The sequence below is a fragment of the Typopeltis vanoorti genome, chromosome 6, assembly GCF_054136105.1.
Source record: "Typopeltis vanoorti isolate ZY-2024b chromosome 6, IOZ_Tvanoo_1.0, whole genome shotgun sequence".
Classification (NCBI taxonomy): domain Eukaryota; kingdom Metazoa; phylum Arthropoda; class Arachnida; order Uropygi; family Thelyphonidae; genus Typopeltis; species Typopeltis vanoorti.
Window position 1 is genome coordinate 7,106,193 of NC_143554.1, and position 14,713 is coordinate 7,120,905.

A 14,713-nucleotide genomic window follows, 5' to 3' on the forward strand; every position below is an offset into this window, starting at 1 on the left:
TCCTCATAGGGAACATCCCACAGACCTGCAACAATCTTTGTAACCCGCCTCTGAATCCTCTCTACCACTTCCGCATCACCAAGAAATCCTGGCGACCAGATCTGTGCACAATAGTCCAAATGCTGCCTTATTAATGCCTTATAGAGTGGAACAATAACTTCCCTATCCCTGCTTGTTAGTGTGTTCCTCAACAACCATGTAATTTGATGTGATGTTTTGGCAATCTTAGCAATATGCCCTTTAAAGTTAAGTTCTCTGTCCACAATAACTACCAAGTCTCTTGTCTCATCAACTTCCTGCAGTTCATTTCCGTTAATATAGTAAACAGCATGCGATGTCATCCTCCCGAAGTGCATCACCTTACACTTAGCCACGTTGAACTGACAGCCATTTACCTCAGTTCATACCGTCAGCCTATTTAAGTCATCCTGTAAAATATCCACATCATTTGAATTGATTATCGCTCTTCCCCATTTTGCATCATCAGCAAACAAGTGGATATTTCCATTCGAGGTATTTCCAATATCACTGATGTACAAATTAAACAATAGAGGACCAAGTACTGAGCCCTGAGGTATACCACTAGTCACTTGCCTTTTCCTGGACTCAGCTCCTCCGTAAACCACTCTTTGATATCTGTCCGCCAGCCATCCTTTAATCCAAATCACCATCTTCGGATCCAAACCCATTTGCTCTAATTTATGTAACAGAGTTCCATGTGGAATCCTGTCAAAAGCCTTTGCAAAGTCAAGCAGTATCACTGAGTAAGGATTTCCTTTATCCAACTCCACTGTTACTTTATTATAGAACGTAAGCAAATTACTTAGGCAAGACCTACCCTTCACAAAACCATGTTGCCAATTATAAAGTATCATATTGCTCTCCACCCAGTCCTGAATTCTAATTTTAACTAATTTCTCCAAAATCTTAACCACCACTCCAGATATATTGATTGGTCTATAATTTGCAACATCAGTCTTAGAGCCTCTCTTGTACAATGGAACTATTTTCCCCTCTTTCCACTCTATTGGCACTTTACCAGAACTAAGGCTTAAATTAAACATCCTGGTTAGAGGAGTTGCTAATTCTCTTGCACATTCTCGTAACACATGGGCCGAAATGCCATCTAACCCAATGGCAGTGTTAGCATTAAGGTTCTTTAATATATTAAGCACCTCAATTTCATCTATCTCTATACTCTCATCAGTCAATGGCACATCTGACACTGCACTATCACTACGAAGATGGTACACTTTTGCGAAATGATCACTAAGCAACTCAACTATTTGATTAGCTTCAGTAATTTCCTTACCATCAACACTTTTTAAAGTAATCTTTCCATGGCGATTCTTCCTTTTACTAGCCACATAACGAAAGAACACTTTAGTGTTTCTTTTGGATTCATCAGCTAGCTTCCTCTCATAATTAGATTTGGCTTTCCTTACCATAAGGGTTACTCTCTTTGCCTGTACCTTATATTGCTCATTGGAACGCTCATCATTATATGTCTTCCACAACCTTTTCTTTATCTGCAACTCTTGTTTAATAGTATTAGTCATCCATTTTACTCCTACTTGATTTCTCCTTCTGACTCTGGGAATACAGTCTGATACAGCTTTCTTCAAATACTCCTTGAGAATCTCCCACGCACCATCAACATCTCTCCCCTTGAATTTCTCATGCCATAATACAGCTGAAAGCTGACTTCTCAGCTTGCCATAATCACCAGCCTTGTAATTCCACGTATACCCATTCTTAATAGAATATTCAGTACGTCTTTCAATCTCCCAGGTCAAGACCATATGATCGCTTTCCCCAAGTGGAGATATTGTAACTAAATTATTTATTGATATGTTCTCCGATGTTATGACTAGATCTAACACTCTAGAATCTCTTGTCCCTTCCATCACATGCTGTCTCAGGTAACTATCTCTTAACAATTGTATAAACACCATTTCCTTTGTTCCTTATGAACATTCCTTCCCCCAATCTATGTCCCCAAAGTTAAAATCCCCCATAATAATTACTTGACCTTTACTCATCTTGCTAATTTGCCAATACATGCTATCTACATTCTCCCTTATTCCCCTTGGATTATAGCTACAACCAATTACATATTTCGCCTTGTTAATCTCTATCTCACACCAAACAGCCTCTAATGAACTGCCCTCTACATACTTGTCACAGTGAGGTACTTCTATCTTTTTGTGCTTTAATGTTTCGTCTATCATTAATAAAACCCCTCCCCCCATTCTGTCATCTCTGTCCTGCCTGAAAATACTGTACCCCTTACATTCAATCCCAATAACTATATCATTCTTGGTTAACCAAGTTTCGCTAATTCCTATAATTTTTGGCCATGTTGTACTAAGCAATCACAAAAATTCTTCACACTTATTCCTAATACTTCGAGCATTGGTATACATAAACTGCAATACTCCCTTACTCCCATAATATCCCTGTGTGCGAATTACCCCTGTGTGCGAATATATATATATATATATATACAGTATATATATATATATATATATATATAAAGTATACATATCATTAAATTTTGTTCAAGGTGTTTATAATGGCGTATTTAAGTATTTTCCGCCCCTAGGCCTGCAGAAAGTGCTACCCTAGGGGTGGGAATATAAGTATAATGACATTATACTTATAAAGTATAAGTATAATGACGTTATACTTATACCACACACTGGTATAAGTATAATGTATACTGTATACACCCATTTCTCGACTTACGACGATGCGATTTGACGCTGACCCAACAGGACGTTCACGGAATACCACATCATTCCTGAAACCCCATGGATCCAGACTGTTATTGCTGCCTACATATTTGTTTAAGAAATTTATAAATTCTTATCTAATTTACTTGTTACTTAAACTAGAAGAACTTCTACTTATATAAAAAATACACTGAATTTTAAAAATAAAAATTCGGGTTTTCATTTGGACGCTTCAGCTATTATGATTAGTTTAGATGTTGTATCGTTGTTTACTAATGTTCTTTATCTGACAAGATTGAATTAATTCAAAAAGAATTTCCTTCAAAAATTGTTTAACTTTGATTTTTTTTAATACATTCTGGTTATTTCTCCTTTAAAAACAAATTATATCAATAAATTAAAGAAATAGCCATGAGCAATCCTATTTCTCCTGCTATCACGAACTTCATGGAACACCTTGAACAACCTATTTTTGATAACATTTCACCTAGACATACTCATTGGTTCAGATATATGGATATTTTTGCAATTTGGAAAGGTTCTTGCTCTAAGTTGCAGCAGTTTCTTTAAAAATTAATTAATTATAATGTTTGTGATATGTAATGGATATATAATGTTTATATATCCAACGATCTAATTCACCTTAGAAGAAGAAATAAATAGGCAGGTGGCCTTCTTAGATCTTTTAATTCTTCATCGATTACATAGTAGCTTAGATTTTTCTGTTTTTCGGGAGAAGACTCATACATGCCATTATATCCATGATGAATCCATCACTGTCCAAGTGAAAAGACTGGAACGTCCACAATAATCATTTTTATGTTCTTCAGACAAAATGTTACAGAAAGAATTGCAACATATTAATACCAATCTTTTATCTAATGGTTTTAAGGATTCTTTCATCAAAGGACTTTTTAACGGTTATAAGATATATTTGCCCCAGGATTCTGTTCTTGAACCACTACTGTTTAATTTGTTCATTAACGATATAGGGAAGGATCTTAGAGGTACTGTGCATTTGTTTGCGGATGATGCAAAGTTGGGTAGGGAAATAGTGAATGCTCAGGATGTCAAAATTTTGCAGGATGATTTGGATTGTTTGGAGGACTGGGCTAAGGAGAATGGATGTCAATTTAATGTGAAAAAATGTAAGGTTTTGCATTTTGTGGTGAAAAGATTAGTAGCAGTATATCACATTGGTGGAACTGTACTTCAGGAGATTGACGAGGCCAGGGATTTGAGAAAGTTGGTGGATAGGGAGTTGACGTTTAGGGGACACATCGCAAAAGTGGCAAAATCAGCTCATCAAATCACTTGGTTGCTGAAAAACACTTTAACGAGCAGAGATAAACAGGGTAGTATTCCTCTGTATCGAGCCTTGATAAGACCCCATCTAGACTACTGTGCCCAGATATGGGCGCTAGGGTTTCTTCTTGATGGAGAGGAGGTGAAGAGGATCCAGAGACAAGTGACCAAGATGATTGCAGGACTATGGAATGAACCTTATGAGAATAGGTTGAAGATTTGTGGGCTGCAGAAATTGGTTGATAGGCGGAAAAGGAGTGATATGATTGAGACACTCAAATTACTAAAGGGTTTCTATAAGATTAAATCAGAAGTTATTTTTGAGAATAGAACTGGTAGTGGAAGGACTAGGGGCCATCCATAGAAGCTTGGTAAGAGTGTGGTTAGCAAGGGTGTTAGAGCTAGGTTTTTTATTTAGAGAGTGGTAAATGAGTGGAATAAGCTGCCAGAGTCTGTTGTGCTTACCATGACTGTAAATGAGTTCAAGGTGAAGTATGATACTGTGTGAATGTTGAATAGTTGTTCGTGACATGATGTTGTGCCTCCCTCGATGAGTCGAAGGACTCCTTGGAGTTGCCCGTAATAATAATAATAATGATATCTACCTCTCCTCAAAGAGAAGAAATAACTTCCATTCCTGTCCCTTATGAGCAAGGCATTAGTGAACACATAGTCAAGGTTTTAAAACCACTGAATCTGTTGTGCAATGTAACATCAGAAAATTCTCCACCTTTCTCGCTTCTTCTATGGACAAGCTTACGTCTCTCGATTATCCAGGCGTTTACAAGTTTCCCTGCTCTTGTAGGTTGTCTTATTTTAGACAAACTGGAAGATCTGCTTTTATTCGGCTAGAAGAACACAAATTTTATATTAAACAGCATGCGCTTGATCAGTCTTTACTTGAAGCACATGCTATCAACACGAAACACGGATTTCATTGGAACAAGAGAAGGGTTCTTCATAAAAGTCGTTTCCTCATAGAACATCTTTATAAAGAAACATGTGAAACTTCACTGTTCTAACTAAAATAGACCGATGATCAAAATCTATCGTCTTAGCAGGAGACAGGAAAGATTAGCGTATTTGAGAAGTACTAATTTTATATTGTCTCTATTAATATGTATATATATATATATATATATATATATATATATATATATATATATATATATATATATATATATATATATATATATATATATATATATATATATATAATCGCCATATCCATATTTTAGTCATACACATTTTAGAAAATCATATGATAGCATTCATACAGAAGACCACTGGGCAGTATTAGATGAACTGGGAATACCTCATAAGATAATACCTCAGTCAGTAATACTGACTATAATACAGCTGTCAGTAATACAAAATTTGTATTACTGTTAGCCGAAATATGAGAGTAGATTTGAACCTTGCGATATTAAGACAGAATTGAAGCAAAGAGATTCCTATCCTTTTTAACTGTTTTAGAAAAATGTACTCGAGAAGCTGTCAAAAACAACACAACAGTAATTACTAAAAGAAAGAGCCATAAGTCTTCTTTTCGACGATGTAAAATTCATAGGCAAAGTGGATTCTAGATCCAGCATTATTTCAAAGACGAATTATTATTATTAAGTGACACCTCCAGGGAGTCCAAAGACTCATCAAGGGAGGGCACCTACTCTTTTTCTCCACCAACTAAAACTAACCGCAACTACACTAACGCCATCAACCGCCCGCCACCACCACATTTCCACAAACAATAACAAACATCTATGACCACGGCGGGATTGGAACCCGCAGCCTTTTGGCTGGAGAGCTGATACGCTAACCGCTCGGCCAACCAGGCCGGCTGTTTGACGAACGTTTGAAGAAGCTATGGAAGTTTTGTAAGATGACCTGAGGGCTTACAAGAATACAACCCACGGCATCCTGGAGTTACCTTAGCTTGTACTACTTAACTAGTATGCACTTTGCCTACGTAACATAACAGCAATATTAGAATATTCAGATGATATGCCCTAGTTCAAGAAAATGCGGAAGCCATTATATTCAGAAACTCAAATATTCTGATGAAAAACAGGACAAAAATTTGATATTTAAAGGTATATCATCATCATACATATCAAAGATTTAGGCCAAGCATGGACTGTGCCCGGCCTTAAAAGTCATCGTTGAATCGTTTAAGAGGACGTCCTGGTTTTCTTTTTCCTAATGGCTTGTACTTTAAGGCTTGTTTTGGTAATCTTTCTGTTTTCATTCTTTGAACGTGTTCCATCCATTTATGTTTATATTTTTTAATTTTTTCTATTACTGGTTCTCGGTTTAATTCATTCATAATTTCTTCGTTTCTTTCGTGATCAAATAGGGTATACTTTGCAGTTTTTATCATAAACTTCATTTCTGCTGTTGTTAATCTTTGTTTGTCTTTTTGTTTTATTGTCCAGATTTCGCTTCCACATTAAGACCGGTAAGGCTAATGTATTGTTTACTTTTAGCCTGGTTTGTTTTTGAACTAGGTTTGGTTTAAATATAGAGTTAATTACACCTGTTATTTTTAAATATTTTGCAATTTTTACGCTTATATCTTTTTCATTTTCATAAGTGATCATACATCTTAGGTAGTTAAATGAATTCACCTATTCTAAGATCTTGTTATCTATTACTATTTTAGTTCTTGATGGATCTTGTCCTTTAAAGGCCATAGGTTTTGATTTTTCTGTTGATATTATCATACCATAATCTTTGGATATCTCATTTAGATTTAAAATAGCTTTTTGCAAGTTATCTTCAGAATTTGTAATTATTATTTGGTTGTCGGCAAAGAGGAGAGTGTTTAAGTTTACTGTAGGAGAAAGTTTAATTCCTTGATCTAAGTCTTTATTCTATTTTATTATTATTTCATTTAAGTAGATATTAAAAAGAGTTGCTGAGAGGGGACATCCCTGTCGGACCCCTTGGTTTATCTCTCTTGTATATGATAGCTCGTGATTTAATCTTATTTGTATTTGATTATTTTCATATATACTTGTGATAGCTTTCAGGATATTATTTGGTATATGTCTTTCTTTTAATATGTTAAATAATGTTTCTTTTAACTTTGTCAAATGCTTTTTCAAAGTCAATAAATGCAATATGTGTTTCCAAATTATATTCTCCTCTTTTCTCTACTATTAATTTTAGGCAAAAGGCTGGGTCTATACACGATCGTCCTTTTCTAAATCCATTCTGTACCTCTAGAATAAAGTTTTCGGAATATTTCATTAGTTTGTTATTTAAGATTCTGCTATATATTTTGTAACAGGAATTTAGTATACTGATACCTTTATAGTTTTTAGGGTCATCTCTATTACCTTTCTTAAAGATAGGAATCACAATTGCTTTTTTTCCATTCTATTGGGGGGATACCAGTTGAGTAAATTTTATTTAAAAATAGTAAGAATCTTTTTTTGAATCTTGTTCCTGTGTATTTATACGGTTCTGAACCTAGCTTATCTTCTCCAGGTGATTTTCCGTTTCTTGTTTCTTTTAGGCTGATTTCTAATTCTTCTTTAGTTATTTCCTTTTCATTTTCGTTAATTGTTTGCCAGTTGTCTTTTTAAAATATTTGTCTGTCCACAGTTCTATGTAGTAATTTAGAAATTCTTCTAATTTTAATTCAGTGTTTAATTTTATGTTTTCTTTGGTATCTGCATTTAGGTGTTTCAAAATCTTATATACATTGGGTTTTATTTTATATAAATCATGTTCTAAATTAGAAACAAATTTATTCCAATATTCTCTATGTCTTCTTCTGACTTCTCTTTTAGCTATGGCTCTTATTCTTTTATATTCCATATCATCTTCTATTCTTTTACTGCTTAACCATTTGTGATAGGCTTCTTTTTTCTTTTTAATTATTTCTTTGATTGTATCATCCGAGATCTTCAGTTTTTTTCTTCTATTGAATATTTTGGTCTTTCCTACGCTTTCATTTGCTGCTGCATTTAGTATCGTTTTTATATTAAGCCATTCTATTTCTATTTCTTCATTTTGTTTTATTTTATCTAGATATCGGTTAATTCTTTGTTCATATAGCCATTGTACATTAGTGTCATTCAATAGTCTAGTTTTATAAACAAATGTTTCAATTTTTCTTTCTGTTCTTGTTACTTGCAGCCATTTAGGTGGTAATCTTAGTTTTATTTTAAAGGTATTTAAAGGTAATTTAAAGGTATATACAAATCACAATCAAGAGGGAAATTATCAGTTTACCATTGATAACCTGAAATTTAAAAGTGTCACTTCCTTCGAATATCTTAGAACCCTGATTACTGGAGATAATAAAATACAAAGCAATACAAGTTAAGGGGATAATAAATCCCTCATTATTTTTATTATTATTATTTTTTTTTTTTTTATCTTAACTTAATTTACGCCGCCGGAAAAATAGCCTTTTGGCTCTTTATCGTAAAGAGCGAAGAGGCTATTTTTCCGGCGGCGTAATTAAGTGAAAGGGTAAATTAAGTTAAGGGGATAATAAAAAATAATATACAGTAATTTTTTATTACTAAATACTAAATTTTAATTACTAATTTATTTTATAATATAATTTTTTTATTTAAAATACAGTTACAAGTTGGAAGGTCGCTAGCATCGTCCGTAGTAGCGATTGCAGTATGCATGTTGTTTAGATAAGTTATTATCGGTATTGTTAAATATTTGGTGGCATTTTGTTTATTTTTAATGTGTTGTCTTTATTATTGTTACGTGATAATCTTTCAAAACAGTTCTATGTTATATCATCGATGCAAAAGAGAAAAATGGCAACCAAAACATCGATGTTAGCTGATGTAAACGTGCAGGATTTATCGCGCTATACCATGTGAGTGTTGTACGGTATTTGTTGTTGCCGAGAGTGAATGGGTCGTAGTAATTGAGCAAGAATATTGTCGGAAATGTTTCGTAAGCGAATGTGTCGGGAGAGAAAGAATGAAGTGACTGATATAGATATAAGGCAGGATTGTGGAGAATGTAGTGGAAGCAATGAATAATAGTGCACAAAATACGAATGAGACTTTGAAGGAAATGGTTAAAAGCATCTTTTTTTTTCTGACGGTACGCAGTCGGCACGTTTTTTCTTAAGTTTTTAAAAATTTGCGATTTTTTGACAGCAAAATGTATTATATTCCGGTAGATGGTACTATGTTCACGAATTGAATTTTCAGTTTTGATTATACATAAGCGCCTCCGTAGCGCAATTGGAAGAACGACGGTACATTGCGCCCTTCGATTGGAATAGGCCTAAGTTCGATTCTCGTCGCGACGGGAGGAATCTTTATCTGGTCGATTTCAATCGATGGTGAGTTAGCCGATCTCATACGGAGGTAGCAGGGTTTTTTCTCCCGGAAACTCGGGTTTTTCATCCCGCATACATACAAATCGGCCCTTCAGAACACACGCAATTTACAGACAAAAATTACTAGTTGTGGTAGTGTTGGAGGTGGGCGGTAGATGGCGTTGATTCGTAGTAGAGGTAAGATGTAGAGACAGTTGAAGATGTCCTCCCGCGATGAGTCTTCGGACTCCTTGGAGGTATCAGGAATAATAATAATAATAATAATAATAAGTTCGTACCCTGCTTTCCTGTTTCATAGGTTGGTACACAACCGGAAACAGGAAGTCGTGTTCACTTCCGATTCCTTACAATATCAGTTCTATATTCACCCCGCAACAGGCAGGTTTACACGTAAGTTTTGAATTAATCAAAATTAAATCAGTACAGTCATTGTTTAAAATAAGTAGTTACTTTACCAATGAGTAAAAAAAAAGGAAGGCTGAAGAAGCAGAAATTGTTGAATATACTTGTGATCCTGTAAAACAGAAAACTAGCACCGAAAATACACTTGGTGAAGAGGATCACGAAACCAAGACCGAAGATCCATGTGGTCAAAAGGAAGCAGATTCTGATAATGATTGGCCCGAATGTTGGACACTTTTGCAGAAAAATGACTTCTGCGAGAGAAACGAGTGGCTGTATATCAAGAATAAAATGTTGGGCAGTAAAGTGTGTCGTGATGTCGGAAGTCTTGCCGTCGATGAGGGAACAAAAATTTCAGTGGAGTGGGCAAATGGTAAAATCAGTCATTTTGGAGAATCTCACAAAAAACAGTTAATGTCATTAAGAAAAAATGTTTACGATCACAAGGAGAGTGCAGCGCACAAAGCGTGACAAAAATCAAAATCTGAAGCAAAAACGAAACACAAAATTTTCCTGAATAATTTGTTACATAATAAAGACAACAGGAAAAGTGTTTCGAACTGTTTTGAAAGCTGCGAGGAGAAATCAATCATTTAACAACTTTGAAGATGAAATAAATTTACAGGAACTTAATGGCCTAGACATAGGATATATTCTTTTTCTGCAAATGCTTGCATTAACATTGTGAGCCTTATCGCAAATGAAATGAGAAAAACATTAATAGACAACATAGTGAATTCCAAGAATAAAATATCGTTACTTATTGATGAATCGACAACTGTGAGTAACACATGGTGGCAGCTCATACATAAGTACTGCAACACTGCAGCACCCCAAGGAAAATATTAAATTTTGTTTGTTTATGAATAATAACAATGCTTACAACATTATATAAATGCAATACAACATGTTAAAGGTTACAGTTTATGTTTTGACGTTGATTGAATAGTTAATAATTGGAATTGTTTGATTAATGCTTTAGATTACGAAACAAATGCACTATGATCTAATGCAGTGTCAGAATTATCACTCGGCCAATTGCAGCTAGACTTGCCGATATTCGTTTGTGCTTCTCATTGCCCGTTACAAGAGGTTCCGACACTGCTCATTTGGCCAGTGTATCGTATGCTTGCGCACGTTATTTCTGTGAGATACCGGCCTGGTTGGCCGAGTGGTTAGCATATCCGCTCTCCAGCCAAAAGGCTGTGGGTTCGAATCCTGCTGTGGGCATGGATGTTTGTGATTGTCTATGAAATAATAGTGGTGATGGTGGACAGTAGATGAGGCGGTTTGTGGATGAGGCTGAGTGGTGGAGACAAAGTTGTAGAGTAGGTGTCCTCCCTCGATGAATCTTAGGACATCCTGGAGGTGTCAAATAATAATAATAATATGAAAGTTTTTATTATTGTTGCGTGTTCGTGGTGAGGGTGAACAATTTTTTGCAAATCTTATTTTATTTTGTTAAAATAACATAATTATTTATTATAGATACAAGGCTGAATTATGACGAGTGTCACTGTTGAAAATATGAAAAGAATTATATTTTTTCAATTATCATTACACGAAACAAAATGCACTGTGATCTAATGCAATGTGAGAATTATCACGCCAATTGCAGCTAGACTCGGTGATATTCATTTACGCTTGTCACTGCACTTTACAAGTGATTCCGACACTGCTCGTTATGGGCAGTATCACATGCTTGCATGTGTTATTTCTGTGAGATATGAAACATTTATTGTTGGTGTTTGTTCGTGGTGAGGGTGAAATATTTTTAAAAAAGCAATTTTTTAATATGTAAATTTATTTATTAATAAATTGGTTACTGATTAGGAAAAAAAGAAATTTAAAAAAATTTTTTTATTTTGTATATGCAGCACCCCCACTTAAAATTTTCACCAGTCGCCACTGGTAACACAACAATGTTGATTGTTATTGTTCGTGTAGTTGTTCCTGAACTTTCAGCTCCTGTAAGTCTTTTCCTAGATTTGATCGAATTATCAGATGTAATTGCTAGAGGAATTTTAAATTCTTTAATTAGTCATCTTGAGTGTTTAGGATTATCTGAAGATTAATTAAAGGAGTATTTATTGTCTGTAACTTGTGATAGTGCAGCCGTGTTGTTTGGTGTGCATTATAGTGTAAGGAGTCTAATGCAAGATAAGTTTCCTAGTGTTATTTTTTGGCCTTGTGCTAGCCATCACCTTGCTTTGTCTGTTAGTGACACAGTGAAAAAATGTGGCAGGAGTGAATCGCTTTGAGTTTCACGGACAAACTTTATGTGACTTATCATGCTTCACCTGCAAGGGAACTACAGGAATGTGTAGCGACTCTAGAACTTCAACTTCTTAAAATTGGCAGAATTTTAAGCACTCGCTGGGTTGCATCTAGCTTTCACACTGTTTCTGCAGTGTGGCAAAACTTTAAAGCCCTCGTCCATCACTTTCTGGAGGCAAAAGAAGCAAAACAGATTGCTTTCTTTATGAGGGCCTTTTAAGAAAAATAATGTCATGCGAGTTTGTTCTTGATTTGGGCCTTATGTGTGATGCTCTCAAAGAACTTAGTGAATTAAGTCTAGATTTACAAGAGAAAAATATTGACTTGTATAAAGTACACAGGAAGATGAACAGTTTAGCTTTTTGAAGAAAATTGAAAATCCTGATCCGTACTACAGTATTTCTCTTCAGTCAGAAGAACATAAAACAGAAGAACTTCAGTCAGAAGTTCAAAGGGATTGAGCTCCACAAAAATGAAAGACACAGTCTTGCAATAAGTTCATCTGCTTTCTATAAAAGTCTGAAAGAAGCTGTTGGAAAGCATCTACTTGAAGGAGATGATGCTGATTTGCCTGAATGTGCTAAGATTTTAGATTCCAAGTATTGGCCAGAATATCCTGGGATGCATGTGACATTGGATGAAGCTGAAATTAAAAAATTAGCACGCAAATTTCGCTTAAATGAAAGAGAAGCAGTTCATGGCTTCCGTGAATATCTTCAAGAAAATAAAGTCTCGGACATACTACTTCTTGTAAAGCACACTTTGGGCACAATTGCAAGTCTTCCAGTGAATGTGAAAGAGGTTTCTCTTAGATGAATCTTATAGTAACTTCATCTAGGTTATCTCTGCTTGTACGGACAACTTCTGTACTGATGTTCATCAGGATAGTAGGACCTTCTCTCACTCAGTTCAACCCTAGCAAATATGTGGACTCATGGCTGCTCTGCGGTTGTCATTCTGCAGTTGATACCAAAAGCAAGAAGCGTTCTAGAGACAACGAGGGTATATTGGAAGATATGTTAAAAGTGTGGAAGTTGCTCTTATAACATCTTCAAGGTGAGTACCGGCACCTTTTTTTCCAGAAAAAAAAGCACTGGTTAAAAGTAATAATGTGGATGATGAGATGCCAGCTCGGAAAGAAATTGCACGTGTACACGGAATCCTTCACAGGAGAAAACGTGAGCTCGACCGAAAAGAAATGATTGGCATGTGGCACAGAAGGATGGATAATGAAAGAAATAGTGAATGGGAAAAGCATAAAAAGTGCGAGAAATTGGCAGAAATGAGGTGGTATTGTATGGGGATTGGATGATAAAAGGTATATTTAATGAGAAAGTGACAAAAGCATGTTTTATAGGTGTGAAGATAAAGGATGTTAGTGTAGCTGTACATTTGCTGAAGAAAGAAGGGAACAAGTTAATTGTTTTTGCTGGCACAAATGATTTGAAAGGTTAGAAATATGCAGTGAGAGAGGAGATATGAAAGAGTTATTAGAAAAAGCAAAACATGAAGAGTAAGAAATTAAAGATTGTGAGTCTGGTGTATCAGTATGATAGGACAGAATTGAGAAGGGCCAAAATTGTCAATGAGAAGATTGTGTAGGAGGTATCCTATTCCCTCCTCCATATGGCTGGTTATATGCTACCATACCAGGGAGGTGATTATGAGCAAGGTGGTTTCCCATTGCCTTTCTTGCCGTAGTATATTTTATGACTATAGCCATGTGTGTTCACGGGACCAATTTGCCTGTTTTGAGGGATGAAAAACCGGGGGACCCTCCACCTCTGTATGAGACCGGTTAACTCACATTTAGTCAAAAGAAACCAGATAAAGGTTCCTCACTTCAGTGAAGGGAATTGAATCAAGGTCTTTCGGACCAAAGGGCTTCTTCATCTATACTGACTGAGCTATGGAGGCTCTGTGCAGGAGGAATGGTGGTATGCAATTTATAGATGTGTGGAGTGAATTTGATGGATGCAAGGACCTTTCTGATGGCCTTCAGTTAAATGGTTTTGGAGTTAAGTACTTAGAGAAAGTACTGTTCAGTGAGAGTTTGGAAGTGCAGAACCAGAAAAACTAGAAAAATTAGGAGGAGAAGCAATCAAGCATGTGTCTAACCACTTCTAAAGCAAATGAGGATGAGTGCAGGAATGACTATGCAGAAATTACTACCCCTGGGATAGTAAGTATGAGTGCAGGAATGATTGTGAAGAGCTGGGTTAGTTTCCAGGTTTTGAATCTGAATGGGCAGGTCATGACAAACGGTAACTGTTGGGCTTAAGGAAGTTGAAATGTATGTACACGAATACCTGAAGTATCAAAAATAAAAGAGATTAGTTTTTGGCATCGGTCAGCTCAACTTGATTGATCTCATCCATCCATTTAAGACGGGTTGAGTCCCCTAATGAGGGGGTTTATGAGGAATTTAATGTTTCCTGGTGAAAAAACTCTCTACCTCCATATGAGACCGACTAACTCACCTTTTGTCGAAAGAGACCAGATGAAGTTTCCTCATGTCACTGACTGGAATTGAACCCTGGTCTTTCAGACCAAAGGGCTTCGTCTATACTGACTGAGCTACATAGGCAGCTGAACTTGGCCAAAAATTACTAGCATCAGCAAGACCTGGTTGCCAGACAATGATGTAGTTACAGGAATAGAATCAGGC